The following is a 12,913-nucleotide window of genomic DNA, read 5'->3' on the forward strand; positions in this document are numbered from 1 at the left end:
TGTTGCTTCATAAAATGCTCTCGTTGTCAATTAGGAAAATGTACTAGATAAACACTAGGAAACATAAATTTGGAAAGAAGACATTTTATGCATGGATTCTAAAATACCTAAAATCAAAGTAGGTGCAAAAAGGAAGCTCCAATTAAATGGACATGGCTCTTCCAGCAAAGGTGAAGTGACTTTTTGTTGTATTTTTTTAAATGAAAAACAAAATTATTCTCATTAATTGTGGGAAAAGAGAGCCCACATAAGAGGCATATTTGATAGCTTTTTATGGCAGCAAGATGTTTTCAAAAGCAGTTCTAGCTTGTTTATAAAAACTAATGGTGAAGGCAAGCTTTCTCTCACATAGCAAGAGAAGAACAGAGTTTTCCAGCAGCTGCTCAAAGGTGAGAAACTTCAAATGCATAAAACAATAAAGAATCAGACAGTTTTGCAGATAGTTTTTTCTATGGTTATTTTGTACAAAATGAAATGAGGAGAATTCTCGGTCAAGATTTTTATTTTTCATTAGGTAACAAAGACAAAGATGTAAATAGATCACTCTTGACAATGTTATTATCTAAAAAGAATTAATAGAAATTGTGACTCAAATGGCAAGGCCGCATATCTGAGCCTGTGTAGGTGACTGTGAAATCCACACTAGGATTTGCAAAACTTTAAGGTCATAATAAGGACTAAACTCATTGAATGTTAGGGCAATAGATAATTCAGAGCACCCCAGATCAAGTTGGAATAGGCAACAATTATACATCTGTACAGGGAATGAGACCATAAAATGTATAGTATTTCCTTGTGGACCTATTATTATTATCCCCAAGAATGGTGATTCCATTGCATTTGTCTCCCACTATATTTTAAGAAATTTAAGGAAAGAGATTATGTTTTACCTATTTTTTTAAATTAAAGCCTTCCCTAGCTGATTTCTTAGCATTTAGTGCATTTAAACATTCACTGAGAAAATGAAATTATAGAATAACTCCAGAATATGACTTCAGTGTCAGATGTATTGAATCAACATTGTTCAATAGGGATTTCTATGATGGAAATTCTTGGCACTGCCCAATTTGATAGCTGCTAGCCACATATAGCTATTAAGCACTTGAAATATGGCCAGTGCAACTAAGGAACTGAATTATTAACTTTATTTTATTTTAAATAATTTAAATGTAAAATTAAGTGGTCACATGTTGGACAGTGTGGTGCTACATTTTGCAAAAGAATAGAAGAAACAGAAGTTGTTGGATATATAACCTGCTTTTTTTAATACTACTTGTCTATTATCTGTTCCCCATCTCAATTTATTATCTTTCATCAAGTAAGAAATCCAAAAGAAAAATAAAATAATCTCATATATCAGGTTAGATCAGTGGTCAGCAAACTGTGGGTCCAGAGCCACATGCAGCTCTTTGGCCCCTTGAGTGTGGCTCTTCCACAAAATACCACGGCCTGGGCGAGTCTATTTTGAAGAAGTGGCATTAGAAGAAGTTTAAGTTTAAAAAAATTGGCTCTCAAAAGAAATTTCAATCATTGTACTGTTGATATTTGGCTCTGTTGACTAATGAGTTTGCCGACCACTGAGTTAGATAAATTTGACCAGTCTTTTCCTTGTTGACTTATCCATCTCATCACCATTGACAATGTGTCTATGGCAGAGCACGATGGAAGACATTAAGCACACAGACCTGTTGGTACCCTGGGTCAGTTAACTATTTGTAGAGTATCTAGGTATGTTCCTTAAACCCCCTGAGTCAAGACCCCTCATCAGTGAAATGAGAAGTGTAACCATTGATGGGTTGTTGGGAGGATTAAGTCCTTATTGCAATGCCTAAGGTTGCTGTTACTACTATGGTTGTTGTTAAGGATAAGATTGTGGTAAATGCTGTGAGGATACTGAAGGATATAGTATAGTCCCTGACATTTTAGAGAGATTTCTAAAATCTTTCATTTATTCTTCATAGATACCAATCATTTTTGGTACCTTCTCAATATTTAATTAATCCTAGCCCCTGATATAAAGATTACAGGCAATTCTAAAAGACTTTGTATGCTTTCTTGTCTTACCTATATCTTCACACTCATAGAATAGACCCTGGACCCTTAGTGCTTAAAAATTACTATTGAATTTGAATGATATAAAAATATAGTCTTCACTAAAAGGAAAACAAATAATATCTGTATAAAGAGCAGCAACCAGCAATCACTACAAATAGAAGATACAATAGAACAGAAAAACATGGCATTAACTACAGTAATATTTACTTCACACACAACTCCTTTGTCACACACACACACACACACACACAAAATATATAAATAATCTAGAAGAAATGTAAAGGATCTATGAGAAAAATTATCAAATTTATAAAAAACATCAAATATATATAGAGAAAATAAACTAATGTAAAGGCGTACTTTGTTTCTGGATGGGCAGACTAAGGGTTGTAGAGAAGCGCAGTACTTTAAAAAAATATTTTATTTTATTTTATTTTGACTGAGAATAATTCTGAACTCTATTCTCTTACAAGGGTCTTCTTTCTTGATTTATTTTTTATTTTTAACTTTTAAAAAATTTATTTTTTTATTGATTAAGGTATTACATATGTGTCCTTATTTCCCTTTGCCCTCCCCCCCACCCCACTCATGCCCTCACCCCTCTGGTGTCTGTGTCCATTTGTTATGCTTATATGTATGCATACAATTTCTTTGGTTGATCACTCCCCCTTATTCCCACCCTCCCCTACCTTTCAAAACCAATGGTTTTTTTGGAGAATTTTCAGGTAATTTTTGAAAAATAAGATTTATGAGCTTGCCCAATCAAGTACTAACACAAATTATAAAGCTGTGTGATAATTAAACCAATATAATATAGGTAGAAGAATAGACACACAATAAGTAGAATAAAAAAGATGAATTCAAGATGCCCTCTAGTAAAAATGAGAGTTTAATATAGAAAATTGGTCACCTGTGTGAAAAAAAAATCATTTTAGCATCTCAATACTATATACCAATATACTAAAAAGTATTTATTATAATATTTATAGGTAGATTAAGGAATTATATGAAATGACACCAAGAAACAAGAAGAAAATCTTGTTTATCTGTTTGAGAAAGGTACTGAACAGAGAAAGTAAATTTCAAATATAACAATATTTGTCTATAGACTCAACTTTTAGCCATCATAAACATGTAAAACAAAATAAATTATAAACCAAAACCTAAAAAAAAAGTTTTCTAAACACAGTCAAAACGAAGTTCATAGAATGCTGCAGTTAAAGCTCTTGGTTTAAATGCTGGCAGGATCACATATAACTGTGCAACCATAGGGTAATTATATCACTCAAATTTGTTTTTGTTTTTTAAATAAAAATTTGAAATAATAAGCCTCCTAGGGATAACATGACAAATTGTAAATGTGTAAAACTCAGTGAAGGACCTAAAACATAGCAAAATGCTCAATAAATGGTAACTTAAAAATAAGGGGTCAATATTCTTGCTATAGTTTTATAGATTATGAATATTAGTATTTTTTTCTCATATGAATGTTTCAAATAATTTTCCAAGACCATTATTTGCTTTATTTTTCATATCTTTTGTAAAAGAAAATAATTCATTTTTATTTAGTTAAATCTATCAGATTTTTTTGGCTTTATTATTGTTGGTTTCCATTTTATTTAGGAAGTCTTCCCCTACTTTTCAACTTCATTTACATAATTATAAAATACTCTTCTCTATTATTATCTAATATTTTGATATTTGCAGGGGAGGGTGAGCAGTTCTTGACAAATTTTAAAACATCAAATAGCAGAAACAGGGAAGAAAAGACAAATTTATTTATTCCAGTCCAGGTTACTGGAGGACTTAAATTGTGTGCTACACTGCATTCCCTGTTATTATCAGTACCAATAAGGGAAGAATGTGTCTTAACAACAGCAGCTCTGCCAAAAGCTTGCCCATGGCTACTGTAAGGCTCCCCAGCAGTCCACACATTCAACTTCCTCATTGTGTAGTTAATGAGGCGTTCCCCCTTGTAGCAAAGGGCTCCCTAACTCTAAATTCATTTTGTGCAAAGAGGAAAGAATCTGATATACTGATTATTCCTCATTGAAGCCATGACTTAAATCCTATCTCAGTATTTATCCTTATTGTCTGATTTAAAAAAAAAATAGAAAAAAGGGGGGTATAAGGGGAGAGGCAATAGAAATTACACTGTAGGATATAAAGACTTTAAATTTTAGTCAGAGTTAAAATCTATTTTAAAGGTTAACTGATGATGGTTCAAAGGAAATAAAGACATGGAGTCCGATGGAGACATATGCGAGTTGTCTCATTATTGGTTTGAATAATGCAGGATAACCATTCTCAATAACATTGGAGTCCACACTTGTTAGGTATGCTGTGTTGGACATGGGTAGGTAAAAGTCCAACCAAATGGGCTCTCTCCATGCCCCCCTGATAAAGAAAGAAGGCTTCTGGTGTGATGGAAAAAGCAGCTCTGTTCCCAGGTGGTGCCTACAGCTCACAGCTAAGTTTAGCAGTGGAATGGAGGGGAGAACTTGGGAGATACAGGCACAGTCAGAGGCATGTCATGTGACTTTATCTCCACACCCTGGTATTCCATATTGGGTTTGCCTTGTGCTTCAGTTCTTTCTGTAGCCTGTCCAGCTCCTTCTTCTGCTGCTCTTCCTCCTGCTGCCTGGCCTCCTCCAACTGCTGGTCTCTCTGGGCTTCTACCTCCCGCAGACATTTTCTCCACCTGCTCTTGCAGCTCCTTGGCTCTCTGCTCAGTGACCAGTTGAAAAGGTTCCTGAACTAGAGAATCAAAAAGGCCCTGAGCTACGGACTTTTTCTCTTTCTTGGGAACAAGGGCTCCTGGAATATGATGGTGCTTGAACAAGTCTTGAAGCAAGTTGCTTCTTCCTGCTGTTTCAGTTCTTCCTCCAGCTGGTGCTTCCAAGTCTGTGCCTTCACAGCACCTCTTTTGACTTTCTCCTAGCAGAAAGGCTCAATCTGGGTTCACTTCTCACGTTCCTCTCTGGCAGGTATTAAAATGAGGCTAAGGAAGTGCCTTGAACTCAGGCACCTCCTTTTTCTAAAGTTCTTTTATTTTCTTCTCTTTCTATAACTGACGTTCTTTGTCTGGGTACTCAAAAGAGAAAGGGCATATTTCCACAGTTTTTGCCTCTGGGATATGGGGCTTAAAAGGCTCCCCAAAATGTGATACAGGTTGAGCTTTCAGATTCTGTTTTTTAATGGAAAGGCCAGTGACTTGGGGGCAGTGATTGGAAGTACTTTATTTTCAGGAACACCCACAGCATCTTCCAAGATCTTAGTCAGGCAAGGTTTGGAATGAAACTCAAAGTGTTCTTCTGATTTCTTCTTTGACTTGAAATCCTGGACTCTTTTCTCAATTTCCAAATCAAAGTCAATAGGCTGAGGGTGTGGCTTCACAGGTGGTTTCTTGGACAAGATAGGCCCACTTTTAAGAATTCCGAGATCAAGTTCCCATGTTTTGAATTTATATTGTTGCAGTTTCTCAAGCTCCTTGGCCTCCTGGTCTGCTGCACTTTTGCAGGTCACAGGAGTCTGTGGTCTCCTTGCAAGCTGTTTGGTTTGCAACACAGGAGTCTGTGGGTCTCTGGAAATCTTGGCCACAGCAGATTTGGGGGATAGCAAAGTAAGATCCTCCTTCTTGCTCCTCAAATGATCTATATTAGAGGTTCATTTATAGAAGGTTTTGACCTGCTGTGTAAAAGGCACATAGGAACAAACTGTTTCATCAAGAGTTCTTTTCCTTCCTTGGGACAGGTTGAAAGGCTATAATGGTCCATCTTTTGGTCACTTGGGCAGGAAATAGAGAGTGCTTTTACAATTCCAATGTAAAGTTCACTTTCTGAAATTATATATATTATATCAGAGAGGAAGGAAGAGGGAGAGAGAGATAAAAAAGAAAAGTTCACTTCCTAATACACCTCCTTGTTCATAGGATGTTCTTTGATTCACTCTCTCTGCATAAGTGGAAGTCAGCTGATTGGTTACCTGGCTCACTGATTTCTTCACAGGTTGCCCTGCTTCTGCAAGAGCAAGTTTCTTGAATGCTTCATTATTTTTTCTGCATCTCCATAATCTTCTGCTACATTTTCATGCTCTGGCTCCTCAGTACTTTTTAGAAATCTTTGCCTTACAGGTGATATATATAAGGCACAGTATGTCTGTCCTTGGATCTCACTGGGGGAAGACTCATTCTTTCCAAAGGTATTTTGATAAGCACTACTATCTTCCTCTTCTGGCTTCTTTTTATATTTAGAGACTTTCATTCTTCTGGAGGTGGAATTTCACTGATGATTATAGGAATAACACATTTTTACATGGCATAGGTGTAGCTTTCATTTTTACATGGTATTTTTCTTTGTGTGCCAAATCCTTCCCAGCAGATAGTCTAACAGATTATCTCTGAGGGTGGGTTGGAGTATTTCTTGAGATGGTTCCCTTGGCCTCCAGGGAAGGACAAGCATTTGGAGGAATTGACTGTTGTACAGATTTCCTTTTTCTGACTCTTTGTGACAATAGCTTTCTGAAGATTGCCTTTCTCAAAGGAGTTTTGTCCTGAAAAAACCCTGTCACATTTTCCCTGGGAAACTTACTCTCCATCTAGGCCTTCTCTTCAAACCAAGAATCTATCTTGGGGGGATCTTCTTCATCATTCAAAGAGCTAAAACTGATGACGTCCATGGGAACATCATAGGAATAAGAAGCTCTAACCTGTGACATTGTCCCTACCTGTGGTTTAATCTGTTAGACCAATGAAAGTTTCAATATACTTTCACCTCTCTTCTGAAATCTTGAAGTCTAGCAGGTACTTCTTTTTTTTTTTTTTAATATATTTTATTGATTTTTTACAGAGAGGAAGGGAGAGGGATAGAGAGTTAGAAACATCGATGAGAGAGAAACATCGATCAGCTGCCTCCTGCACACCCCCTACTGGGGATGTGCCCGCAACCAAGGTACATGCCCTTGACTGGAATCGAACCTGGGACCCTTCAGTCCGCAGGCCGACGCTCTATCCACTGAGCCAAACCGGTTAGGGCTAGCAGGTACTTCTTAACAAGAACTTCTCAGCTGCAACAGTGGAGAGCCCACAGAACTGCGATGGGATTCATTCAGTGCTGTTGAAAATTTGAACCCAGGCTCTCCAGTCCTAATATTTTGATTTTTAATCCATATAAAATCTGTTAGCATAGAGCACTATAGATGATCTAATTTTATTTAATTTTAAATGATTAAATTATTGTCACAACACTATTTTTTGAATAGTCTATTTTTTCCAAAAATATTTCAATGCCATTTATTCAAGCTAATTATTATTTATTCCTATGCATTTTTCTGGAGCCTATAATATTGAGATTTTGATTGGAATTGCTTTAAATTTATAGATTAATTTGAGAAGAAAATGACTTTCTAAGTAAACTAAGTATTTAAATCTGAAGATGATATATTTCTCTAATTATTGAGTTATTTTTAGCATTGCACATTCAATAAGCTTGGAATTTTCTTTAGATAGTCATCATGCATTCCTTTTCAATTTATTCTCAAGAATTTGTTTTTGTTATTGTTGGTATTATAAATTATGTTATTTTTGCCATTATATTTTCTAATTGGTGTTTCTGCTTTATAAAAAATCCATTGAGCTTGGGGAACTTACTATCTCGCTGAATAATTTTATTACTTCCATTAATTTTCATTTCATTTACATGAATTTTTCTCTTAGATCATCTTATCAACTACAAGTCAGAGGGGCTTCTGGAAATAGCTTGCTGCCCTAAAAGCTATAAAAGATTTCCCCCATGTGAGCTCTCTCTTTACCCACCATTAGTAAGAGTAATTTTATTTTTCACTTTAAAAAATACAACAGAAACTGACTTCACTTTTGCTGGAAGAGCCATGTCCATTTTAAGAGCTTCCTTTTTGTTCCTACTTTGATTTCTGGTATTTTATAATCTGTACACAAAATGTCTTATTTCCAAATTGATTTTAATGGTATTTACTTAACACATATTCCCATTGTATCAATGAAGTAGTGAAAATGTAATCATGTGGAACACTCACCAGAGCTCTTGCAATGAGGGTATTTTTCTTATGCAGCAGCCCATTGGTGAGACAGGCGAGTCCTCTAAAATTTGGAAGGCTGGAGGAATATATGTGTACACACGCATGTATCTTGATTTTATATATCACTAATTCATCATTCTTTATTTTTATGCAATTTGATGCTTTCATTAAAAACTGTGACAATATACATATGAGACTTCCTTAAATTGCATGGTCAATAAATCAGTCCTTCTTTTAATTAACAATTTCTGAATATCCAGTATGTACAAGTCACGACTACACTTTGAGACTGCAAAGGAAAAAGGCTATAGTTTCTACTCTCAAAGAATTTACTCACTAGAAAAATTCCATGTGACTCTATCCTGGCAATCAATGCAATGACAGATGTCATGGCCAGATTATTCCTGAGTCCAAGCCAACCACTCAGCCACCACAAGTTCCTTAGTAGTTCCAAATCCAAGACATTAAAATTTTATTATACAATGAAATATCAAAACCACTGGTAGTCTCATATTCTTTGGGTTTTACTTTATTACCAAACATTTAGCTATGCATTTCAAATCATTTCTATAGACTATGTAGTATGTAGTGCATAGTCTCCTCTCTCACCTCACCCACCACTCAGTCTATATCTTTTTATTTTAGCTCCTACCTCTGCCTTTCATGATAAATTATTTCCTTTTGTAAACTATTCAGTGTAAACTATTTAATGTAATTCCCAATATCGTAGCTCTTTCTTCTACTATCCTCATGTATAACAGAATACTAGAAAGTTAAACAACAAAACACTGTGGGGTGGAGTAGAGCTTGAATATTCTATTTTTTTCTGGCTACCCAATCCTATTTTTTTAAATCATGTGATAGCTATAAAACACTTTTTTTTTTCTTTGAAAAGAAATCTTGCTACCTGGGGCTTGATTCTACCTAAAGCAGCTGTACCTCTAAAAGTCTTCATTCCTCACCAGTCCCTCACCCACTACCAGCTTCTACTTGCCTAAAGTGAGAAAATAATAACAGGCAACATTTATTAAATACTTACCATGTGCCAGTTAAAATTCCAAATGCTTTATCTGCATTTACTAATTTAATCTTTACAACACTGCTATGAGGTGTCACTTTTTTTTTCTTTTACAGAGGAGGAAACAAAGGCCCCATGAGGTTAAGTAAATTATCCAAGGTATCAGACTAGAACAGAACAAAGCCAGGATTTGTACTCAAGGAATTAAACTTAATAGTTACACATTAAAACACCAGGCCTCTTAAAATAATCTGTAACTTGTTTTGGTATAATGAAATGAATAATTATGCAACTCACAATGAAATTAGAGAAGATTAGGAGAAAAGCTTTAAAAATTGGTAAAAGAGCCCAGCTGGCATGGCTCAGTGGTTGAGCATGGACCTATGAACCAGGAAGGTCATGGTTCAATTCCCAATCAGGGCACATGTCTGAGTTGTGGGCTCAGTCCCCAGTGTGGGGCAGCCAGTCAATGATAATCTCTCATCACTGTTGTTTCTATCGCTCTATTCCACTTCCTTCTTCTCTGAAATCAATAAAAATATATTTTTTAAAAGAAGATTAAAATTTCTTTTTTTTCCTGGGAAGATGTTTATGATAGTAGTCCATAAAAATAATGAAAGATATAGTTAAAATAAATAATGACTTGTCTACTTAATTTTGGAATATCAGAATTTGAAGAGGACTTCGGAAATTTTGAGAGGTGAGAATGTATAAATGAAAGGAGGGCACTGCATAGTAACAAATGACAGCAAACCAGGTTTTACAAGGATTATAACTCCCCACTTTTCAAATGAAGAAACAGATCTGTATGGAATAAAGATTGAAATCTCCATTTCTCTGTTACTACAGTCCTTACTCCTAATCCTGTTCTCCTGCCTCTCATAGACTCCTGAAATTACTGGGTCAAAAACAATGTTATTAGCTAACATATACATAGTATAAACTTGGTGCTTCACCTTCAAAGAATTTATAAATTTTAGTTCATTTATCACAGCCTAATAAGGTACTATTATCTCTATTTTACAGTAAAATGAGGTACAAGAAGATTATATAATTGGCTCATGATATGACTGATTCATAGAGCTGGGCTTCAAACCCTAGTAGTCTAGCTCCAGAATCCAAGTTCCTAACCTCTACACTAATTAGTGTTTCTCAGTATGTGTTCACAGTATTAATAGGCCATATATAAAAAGCAGTTCTACAGACAAACCAGTTTATTTTTGTCAACATATCAGATCCTTTAATAAGAAAATGTATAATATAAAGCTTACTTGTGTAAATTATCATCAAGGTTAAACTACATAATATTGCTACCACTCAACAATTTTAAATTTACAAAAATGGCAAGAAGAGACAAGTTATGATATGCAGTATCTCTAAGCAAATGATTCAATGAATTATAAACATTTTAGAAAATCTTAATGTAGTAACTTGTAGGTGATTAACAATACTTGCTTCTAAAAAAAATTGGAGACATGGGAAGACATCTTGAACCTTTCTAGGATAACATTATAGAAAATTACTATGCCCTAGTACAAATAACCCCTATAACCACCCATCAAATACAAAATACTAGTACAGAGCTGGGTAATCCAAGAGTTTGTTTTACAAATTGCCTTACCAAAATCTTTTTTTAACCATATTATATATCCCACACATCTTGGCCATAAATAATGCTTAAATTTCTCTTTAAAGACATTTACTTGCTCTCCCATCTTTGGACTAGTGTTTTTCACTAATTATTAGGATAACAGGATTAAAATGTAAAAATACTATCCTTATACACTGTTGTTTTACAGAATAGAATCTACAGAACAATAACAAAAATCTATGAAACCAAATGTATCTGAGGCAAAGCCAAGACTCAAAGCACAATTTATATACCTGTCCTCTTTGTTTCTGAACCACATACCTGATAGCTTTCGATTTTCTGAGCATCTGTAATTAGGACATTTTTTTTCTTAGACCCACAGTCAGGCTTTATGACCAACTACAACTGGCTCTTAGTGGAACATACACAAATATAAATTGAAGAATTTACTATTGCAGTTCAGAAGTCTATACATTAAGCGACAAAATTTTCAGACCTAGATGAAAACAAAGAGAACAATCTCATTTTTCACCCCATCTCTAATAAAGAATGAAATTGAAACCAGGGAACGTACTAAAGCTTCCTTTGACACACAGGTATTTAACTGTAATTATCCTGTGTTAAGAATAAACTAATTTAATTTCATTTTACCTCTTCCAGACTTAAAAGACTATTTGATGACACTTACTATTGATTTGCAATAAAAGAATGCCAATGTAGTTGTGTTAGACCCAAAGAAACCATCCTGTTCTGTACATCCCATTGTGATCTGGTGGCCAGTATCCTTTCCCTTTCCCTCACTGGCTCATGCAAGCAGAGCCTGAATATCATCATGTGACATGTCAGGATGGTACTGACACACTTTTTCTTTATTTTTTTAATTAAAAACGTTTAATGTTGATACTATTGCAGATGTCCCTCATTCCACCCCCTTTGCTCACCTCCACCTACCCTCGCCTTCCCCTCCCTTGGCCTTCACCCACTATTGTCTCTGTCTATGGGGTATGCATTTATGTCCTTTAGGTAATCCCTTCACCTTCTTTATCCAGTCACCCCTACCCCCCTCCCCTCTGGCACCCGCCAGTCTGTTCCAGGTATTTATGTTTCCGGTTCCATTTTGTTGACCCACTTTTGATACTCCTTCCTGTGGTGTGTTTTTTGAAGGCAGAGCTGATCACTCATCAGCATGGCACTACTCCTATGAGCAGCTGACACAGGAATATTGTATATTTGACAACTATGCGTAAGAATGGCAGTTAATTTATTTAGCAGTTTAATTTAAGCTTCTCTGCAGTTTCTAAAAGTAAGTTGGAGAATGAATAGAACAGAATGTTCTCATTTTGCAGAAATAGAATAGCAAAGTATATATGAAGAGAGAAATTAGACTGAATATTATTTTAAGAGATTCATATGAGAAGTGGCAAGAGGAAAATACCCTATAATAGCAATTTTATCTTTTGGTATTTTGGTGACTCCTCTCATAAAAGAGATATTTGTGCTATGCATGTAATTAATGATGCAGAGAGTAATACAAACTGATTAATGAATGCAACTAAATGAACTATCTCTACTGGGCTAAAATAAAAGTTAATGGCTACTTTAACTGAACAACTGCTTATGAAAAATATTTTCCTCTGGAGAAATTTAACCAGCTGAGAATATTTAATCTTTTGTTTTTTTTCTGTATACTAGTATGTAAACACCAACACAGGGTAGGTACTGAATATGTACTTATTAAATTGATTTGAAGTCTGCAAATTAAATATATATATATAGATAATAATTATGTGTGGTTTTATACAGTCACGTAATTAATAGTGTATAATCAGTTGTAAAAACAAATGTATTAAGCACAAATTATTTTCAAATTCTCTAATACCTATATGTAGGGTATAATACCTGTAGAAAGGTTCCAGTCTCTTCCCCACTTTGAAACACACAGTGAGGTAAGTTCATGAATAACTACGTGTGGCAGAGCAAGGAGTCAGTTGAGAGAGATGTCTGTGTCCTCCTGGTCTTCATTAGATACAAGGTTATTGCCAGCAGGAGCACACCATTAGTGTCCCCCATGCCATGCATCACCCTTACATACACTCAGACTTTAATGATGACCTTACCCAGGATTTCAAGCAGAGGATAAAGCAAGAAATCACAAAATAGAATTGTAGTTTTGCCTCTGCAGAAGCTACAATGTT

The 12,913-nt window shown here is 35.2% G+C and overlaps 1 protein-coding gene and 1 pseudogene across 8 annotated transcripts in view; one reads left to right on the forward strand and one right to left on the reverse strand.

The window, feature by feature from the left end:
- Nucleotides 1-12,913, forward strand: part of KCNH7 (potassium voltage-gated channel subfamily H member 7) — a 438,042-nt gene that overhangs the window by 188,018 nt on the left and 237,111 nt on the right. The gene's annotated exons all lie outside the window — the stretch shown is intronic.
- Nucleotides 4,532-6,771, reverse strand: LOC308249525 (targeting protein for Xklp2-like; annotated as a pseudogene). Its single transcript has 2 exons — nt 5,973-6,771; nt 4,532-5,893 (listed from the first exon to the last, which is right to left on the reverse strand). The product of its transcript is annotated as a targeting protein for Xklp2-like (transcript).

This window comes from Plecotus auritus (genome assembly GCF_963455305.1).
Source record: "Plecotus auritus genome assembly, chromosome: 5".
NCBI lineage: Eukaryota > Metazoa > Chordata > Mammalia > Chiroptera > Vespertilionidae > Plecotus > Plecotus auritus.